Consider the following 8,303-nt stretch of genomic DNA (forward strand, 5'->3'; position numbering starts at 1 on the left):
TTCTTACTTACTTCTCAGACTACTGCTGTGTGGCATTGTCCCTATCATTCCATTTGAACCTTTCTTCATAAGGATTCCCCACGCCCGATTTCCTATTGGCTGATTTCTTCTTGCCTGCCTTTTCTGAGTTATTCACCTTGTGTCCTCTCCCACAATCGTCAATACTACCTATAGCCCGTGGGTTTTGACTTGGGGGAGAGGGGCGGGGAGTGCAATTTTCTCCTCCCAAGTTCACATATCCATGTCTGATACAGATTTTGGTCGTCTCAGTGGAATTGGAGCAGGTGCTATTGACAGTGAATAGAGATCTGGAGCAATATAGAGCATCCTGCAACAGACAGGATGGTCCCACATTGCAATGATTTACCTGGCTCAAAATGTCAGTTGTCCCACTGTGAGTGCTGAGAAACCACCGCGCTGTGCTTTGGGTATATGCCCCAAAGGTTCCTATATAGAAAGCTTGATCCCTAGTGTGGAATCGTTTAGAGGAGGCGTCTAGCGGAGGATGACTAGGTCACATTGGAGCAATGCGCCCTGGAAGATTAAGGCAATTATCTAGAGAGTGGGTTGTTGAAAGCCCATCGCTGACACTGGCCCCTTCTGTGTGCACCTGTTTCTCTTTCCAATCCTTTGCCAAATTGTGATGAAGTCTGGAGGCTCTTCCCCAGAGGTTGAACCGATAACGCCACCCAGCCTTAGATGCCCAGTCTCCAAAAGCTGTGAGTCAAACAAACCTCTCTTGTTTAAAAGTATCCAACCTAAGTATTTTGCTATAGTAACATAAAGCAGACTGGAGCTGGAAAATTGGGATTGGGGGTTGGGGTTGTTTCTACAACTCTCCCTGAAAATATGGAAATGGATTTGGGAGTTGGTAATAGCCAAGGCTGGATGAATGTAAAAAGCAATCTAGAAAAAGCCTAGAATGCTATAATCAAGGCATCAGGGACTGGTCTCTGATGAAAAATTCCGCAGAAGGAATCAATGTAGTTATTGTGGGACCCTACGTAGGTTTTTTTTTATTTTTTATTACATTTTTATTCATTCATGTGTGCCTGTGCCACAGCGTACATACGGAGATCAGAGAACAACTCACAAGAATGAGTTCCTTCCTTCCACCATGTGGGTTCCAGGGATCAAACTCAGGCGGTCAGGCTTGGTGGCAAGCACCACTAAGCCATCTCACCAGCTCCCTATTCAGTTCTTAAGAGAATGGGCAATTGTTAAGTGAAACTATCTCATGTACATGAAAATGTTTAGAGCTGCATTATGAAAACGAAGCCTGGAGACTCAAATATATAACAGAGAATCAGTTGAATAACCTCTGCTACTCCTGGCATGTTCATAGTCCTTCATGTGAGAAAACGCTTAGGAGCTGAGCACGGTGGCACATACCTGTAATACCAGCACTTAGGACGTAGAGGCAAGGGGATCAGGAATTTGAAGCAAAGCTATTCTTGGCTACAAGGCCAGCCTCTACTGTATGAGAACTTGTCAGAGAAAGGGGGGGAGGGAGCGAGGGAGCAAGAAAGAGAGGGAAAGAAGGGAGGGAGGGAGGGAGGGAGGGAGGGAGGGAGGGAGGGAGGGAAGGAGAAAAGCAGAGTGAAGAAGGAAAGAAGAAAGTTTGGTTAAAATATGATACCAAATTAAAAATCAGATTAAATGTTTCTACAGATTGTTTAACTTCAGCAATGGCTCAAAACCTTTCATAACTCCAGCTCCAAGAAATCTGATGCCTTCTTCTGACCTCCAAGGGCACCAGGCACACATGTGGCGTACATATATACATGCAGGCAAGACACTCATCCACATGAAACAAAATAAAGAAATCTAAGTAGAAACAAGTGCTAAGCACCAGTTTAGAATGAGCGACTGAGGCAATGAGAGTAATTCTAAAACGAGTTGAATGGAGCGGCAGGTTTAAACAATTCCAGAAAGCATGGCGAGAATATTTGCCTGTTTTGAAAAGGAGGATAAAGGAAACGGCATGCATTTTTAGTAGAGGCAGAATCAATCATTAAGCTAATTTTGAAACTGTCCTGAACTATGCTGCTGACAGTGTTCCAATAAGTAAATTAAGAGGCACAAAGGTTATTAAGAAAATCCAGCAAATTTTTGGTTTGGAAACAAAAACACCTCTAAAGTTTCTACAAACCAACAATGACCTATTCAAAAGTTGAGTCTTTTCATAACAAAGTATACGACCTATTTCCTTAATATTTTTAATCTTAATTAAATCCCTTTGTTTTTCTTTAATTAAAAAAATCACATAACCCAAGCTAATTAAGGAGATTTCATTGTTTCTCAATTTACAAAGCCTGAATTAGTTTTGCGGTGAAGTGAATAAATTTATTTTTCCAGGTACACATCATGACATCGCCTCTGACTAAAATGTTGACAGGCTGAGCGGTTCCAAATGAGCTATGCTGCTTTTAAAAATAATAGCATCGACTCCAGAAACTACCTTCTCAGGCTAGGCTTCTCGATGACAGGCCTTTGGCTAAGGGGTTGAAATAATGACAATAATATACTATTATAGAATTTCAGATTTCTCTTTCTAGTTTAGAATTGTTTCCTTGAGGGAAATTATTGAGTATGAAGTGCCCTGAATTTTATTGATCTTTACAGTAGAGTATAAAACGGTTTTATATAAACCTATCATCTCATCCAGGATGACTAAAGATCCACCTGTTTTAATTCTAGATGGAGAAATGGAAACAGCAACTTAGTCTTGTGTGTGTGTGTGTGTGTGTGTGTGTGTGTGTGTGTTATATGCATGTTTACATATTCATGTGTATGCAGTTGTATGTGAAGGCCGGGGATTAACGTCCAGCATCTTCCTGTATTTATTTCCCCTTCATTTTTTTTTTCAGATAAGATCTGTCACTGAACCTGGAACTCATGGTTCAGCCAGACTAACTGGCCAGCAAACTGCACAGACCCTGCCCACCCCCATCTCCACATCCCCAACGCTGGGATTTCAGGACCACTGTGCCTGATGTTTGTACAGCAAGTACTTTCCAACTGAGCCGTCTCTCCGGCCATCTCCACTCTTTTCTTTTTGACTCATTTCCAGTAAAATGCCATTGGTTCGGTTCTTCTGTGCACTGCTATTATTGTTTGTTTGCCCGGGCTTTCTGGTTTCAAAACAAAAAGTGGCCCCGGATGCAGGTTTGTCTGGATCTTTGCACATTCCAGTAACATTTTCCTCTGGAGCGTTGAATTCAGTGAGTGACTGAGGCCCAGATGCCCCAGGTGTGTTCAGCCTGGGTAGAGAAGTATACATACACTCCTTTTCAAATAGTTCCTAAATTAGTGTTCATGTCAACCCTTCAAAATTATCATTGCCTAAATATTAGAATAATGCATAAGGAGAAATTTCTTTCAAAATGTTGTCAGATCACTCACAGAGCATATGACTTCGTATGCCTTATCTTAGTAATTTACAGCAGCACAGATGTGTTTATCCCACCACACCATTATACGTTAAATACTGCACAGCCACAGTTAACCCAATGAAGTTTTTTTAAATTGTTTCAGTGGCAGGGACAAGAGAGTATCAAACATGCAATAGCAAAGTTAGTTTAAAAAAATTAACAGAAAAAAATATAAAGCTGTGAGTGACCAGCTGTGAATCCTAAGCATCTCTGCAAGCTCAGCATACGATTTGAGAGTCAATGTCTTCTCTCTCCTTCCTCTCTATGAGTTTTCTGGGACTGGCCAAGTAGCCACTGGCTTGAACCACAGAGAGTGATTTGCTCAGAGTCCTGGAGAAAAGTGCAGCATCACGGTGTCCACACAGCAGGTTCCTTCTTAGGGCTGTGAGGGAAGATCCATTTCAGCCTCTCTGAGGCTTGCAGGTGACTGAGTACCATCTCCCTGTCACTGCGTGACCTTCCCTGCCATCTGTTTATGTTTGAATTTCTTTGGGGTTTTTGTTGTTGTTGTTTGTTTGTTACATTGATGTATCTGGTTGTGCATGCATGTGCCCGGGCCCATGTGTGGAGTTCAGAGGACAATTTTCAGGAGTGAGTTCTCTCCTTTGACCATATGGATTCTGGGGTTCAAACACAGATATTCCAGATTGTCAGCAAGCACCCTTACCCCCTAGGGCATCTTTCCAGTCCCCTTTAACTTACAAGGACAGTAATCATATCAGATTAGAATCTATCCTAACGACCCCATGATAATTTTACCTTTTTAAAGACCTGTAATTGTTTATTCCAATTTTCAAGTTGAGACCTTGAGTCCACTGGGAGATGGGCCTCTGGGAACGGAGGAGGTACATCTTGATCAGGTTAATTAAGTTTAGGAAGATGGCCCATTGTGGGTCCAGCCATTCCCTGGGCTGGGATTCAAGACTGTATATACAAGGGGAAAGTGAACACAAATGTCCATCACTCCGCCTCCTGGTTGTAGATATGATGTGGCTAGCTGCTTCAAGTTCGTAACTTCCCTGCCTAGACGTCTCTGCCATGATGGACTGTATCCTTGAGCCAAAATAAACCCAGACCAAGGTCATCTGACTGTTAAATAATGACAGGGCCCAAAATTATGCACTGTTACCAGCTCAGCCAGAGCTATAACCCAAAAGCTATTTTCTTTTTAATGTTTTATTAGAATACATTAACTATATGTAATAATGGGTTTCATGGTAGCATTTATGCTATACATAATGCATTCTGATCACCTATTTTCATTTGGAAAATTCCAAACTGTCAGAGAAGCTTCAAGAATAATACGATGAGCCTCTGATCCCCACTCAGATTTAGTTTTATCCATTCGGTTTCCTCTGCTTCTCTCTCCCCAGTGTTCCTCCCCCGCCTCTCTCCTTCTCTGGCCCTTCCTTTTCAGCTCTCCAGTCTACCATACCCTAACCCTCCATCACGTTTCCTAAAAGTACATTCTTCTTATCTCCACATTAGGAAATACTGTTAGAACACCACTATCAAATATAGAATCAATTTTAAATCCTCAGTTGTCTCATTAAAGCCTTTGTGGCTATAATTTTTTTTTATTCAAGAGCCAGTCAAGGATTATGTATACTTCTTAATTTTCATGTCTATGACTTCTTATTTTTTTAGTTTTATTTATTTTATTTCATTTTTTTTTCTTCCTTGCTTGCTTGTCTATTCTGTCGTGCTGGAGATCAAACCCAGAACCTTGATTAGCTGGGGAAACACTCTACCTCAGCCCTGATGCCTTATTTTCCGTGTGTGTGTGTGTGTGTGTGTGTGTGTGTGTGTGTGTGTTAGTTTGAATGTAATTGGCCCCCATAATCTCATAGGGAGTGGCAGTATTAGGAGGTGTGGCTTTGTTGGGGTGGGTGTGGCCTTGTTGGAGGAAGTGTGTCACTGTGGGGGCGGGCTTTGAGGCTGCCTATGCTCAGGATACCACTAGTGTCACAGTTACTTCCTGTGACCTGCATATTAAGATGTAGCCAGCATCACATCTGCCTGCACACCACCATACTGCCTACCATGATCATAGACTAAACCTCTGAAACTGTGAGCCACCTCAATTAGATGTTTTCATTTATAAGAGTTGGTGTGGTTATAGTGTCTCTTCACAGCAATGAAGACCCTAACTAAGGCAGAGGGTGTGTGTGTTCGTGTGTGTGTGTGTGTGTGTGTGTGTGTGTGTGTGTGTGTGTGATGTGTGTGAGGTTGTATGTGTACTGTATGTGTGTTTGGGAATGTAAGCACATGCATGTTACAGTGCACATACAGAGGACAGATGACAACTTCAGGTCAGGTCAGCCCTTGCTTTCCACATTGTTGAAGGTGGAGTATCTTGTTTGCTGCCCCTGGCAGTGGGATCAGGATCCATCCCTGGTGCATGAGCTGGCTTTCTGGAGCCCATTACCTATGGTGGGACACCTTGCACAGCCTTGATGCAGAGGGGAGGGGCTTGGACCTGCCTCAACTGAATGTACCAGGCTTTGCTGACTCCCTATGGGAGGCCTTACCTTTTCAGAAGAGGGGATGTGGGGTAGGTTTCCGGGGGGAAGGTGGGAGTCGGGGGGGAGCAGGAGGAGGGATGAGAGGGGGATCTGATGGAAGGGGTTGGTATGCAAAATGAATAAAACTTTTCTTAATAAAGAAAAAAAGCTGAAGAGGAAGAAGTAGGAAATGAATTTGATCAAAACACATTGCATACATGTATGAAATTCTCAAATAAAAAAATCAAAAAACTTTACAATAAAATCGGAAAGGATATTAATAAACCTCTCAGTAGTGAATTACAAAAATGGGAAGTCCTGAAGCTGAGTACTTACAACCAAAGGAAGATTATTAACTCATAGTTTTAGAAATGGAAGGTCTGAGATTGGATGGCCTTATCGTTCAGCCTCCAGTGAGGTCCTCCCGGCAGGTAGCATCAAGGCAAGGACACATGGATAATAAAGCAAGGAAAGAAGCTAGGAAACAATCTTTTATCACAACCCACTGTTGTGAGAACTAACTGGATTCCATCAGAACTACATTAACCCCACCGAGGGCAGCTGCCACAACCACCTCAATGATGCTTCCTCCTAGGCCCCACCTCTCAGTGATTCTGTACCCTGATCCTGCCACACCGAGGATCAACACCCACCCACCCACGCACGTGTGTTCACTGAGGAACAAACCATATGCAAATATACCAAGAATTATGCTCATAGTTACTCTGATATTTTTGTGATAAGATGGGTCCTGTTCTAGGTTTTTTTCTAAAGATAAGTGTGCCATGCCTTAGGAAGACATTTTCTTTGGGGTAAAACATGCAATTTCAAAGTTAGAAGGACATAATTTGAAATCAAGATTCTTGATTTAAAATTTAAAATCTTGCACCACCTGCCAGGCATGGCGGTGCACACTTTTAATCTCAGCACTCAGTAAGTAGAGGTAGATGGCTCTCTGTGAGTTCAAGGTCATCCTGGTTTACACAGTGAGTTCCAGGCCAGCCTGGGCTACACAGGCTGCCTCAAAGAAAAAAGCAGCAACGACAAAAGAATACACTGCTTACTATGAGTGTGATCTCAAATCAGTCACCTACCTCTTTTATCTATGAACTAGGGTTGTGAGAGTTTCCTATTTATTCTAAGAAATAATTAAAATATTGAAGACGTTTTTATAAACTCTAGGCCACATAAAAATGTTCATTTTTCTTATTTTAGCAGCACATACCATAAACTATCATTTTCTCCCATCTGACAAAATTTAAGAAATTTTAAGTTAATCCTAGCTACAGGAATTAATTCCATAACTGCCTAAGTGCATTCCTCTTACCCATGCTGTTTTTTAATTTAGAAAAGAAAAAAAAAAGCCCTTTGCTACATTACTATCAATCATAACTTTCTACTGGGGATTGGATTAAAGTATCTCAGATCTCATGCCAAATGAGGATGGGGTTTATTTTTACTCCTCGACTGTACAATTGTTAACATTTTTATGTATTTCATATTTAACAGAAAATGAAAAGCATTACAGTGGAGGACAAAACTATGTTAAGAATCTGATTCCAAGGGAAATATTTCATCTGAGAGTCTAGCACTGGTTTGAAATATTTGGTGCTGGTCGAGAGACTCTAACAATTATGTTAGTGTGCATTGGTCAGCCCCAGTTTATATAATTCACAATAGAAATATGGTAAAGCCCAAGAGTGTGTAAAACTCAAGGTAATTCTGCTGTATTCTGCTCCCAGGTATCTGGGCTAGATAAAAATTCAGGCTCTGAATAAAGACAGAGGTTTTTCTTCCTGTTTTTGGAGTTTTGAATCTAGACATAAATAAATAGGAACCTGGATTGTGTTAAAAGCAGAAACAGTTAATTGTGGATAGACCTTCTTTTTCTAGTGAGCCCAAATACAAGCCTGTCCTAAAATGCCCATCTATTAGTAATAGTGAATCCTGTTGAATCTTCAGCTCATAGAGTGTATATGTGATTCTAGGGACTAAAATGTCCTATTTTCTTGGCATAAGAGAAAGAATACACAGATAAGACATGCTTTATTGGTGAAATTATTAAGGCCACTCCACGTAGTTAAAAGGAGATTTATTTAATGGCATAACTTACAAATTAAGGGATAGGTAGGTTGCGGGGTCTGGGGAAGGTGTATCGCAGTCCAGCAGTGTTCTCTGGAGCTCTGCTTGGTCCACCTCCACCATCCAGGGTCCCGAACCGGAGAGAGCGCTGGGTGATCCAGGTGTCGGGTCCCCAGGCACCTCCCTTGGCCCCGCCTTATAGGCGTGACAGTTGCCGAAGTCTCAATGGGGGTTGGAACTTCCAGATCAAAGCTGGAATGGCTACCCACTACAATGCTTGTTC

This window comes from Peromyscus eremicus, chromosome 8b (genome assembly GCF_949786415.1).
Source record: "Peromyscus eremicus chromosome 8b, PerEre_H2_v1, whole genome shotgun sequence".
In the NCBI taxonomy this organism is placed as follows: Eukaryota; Metazoa; Chordata; class Mammalia; order Rodentia; family Cricetidae; genus Peromyscus; species Peromyscus eremicus.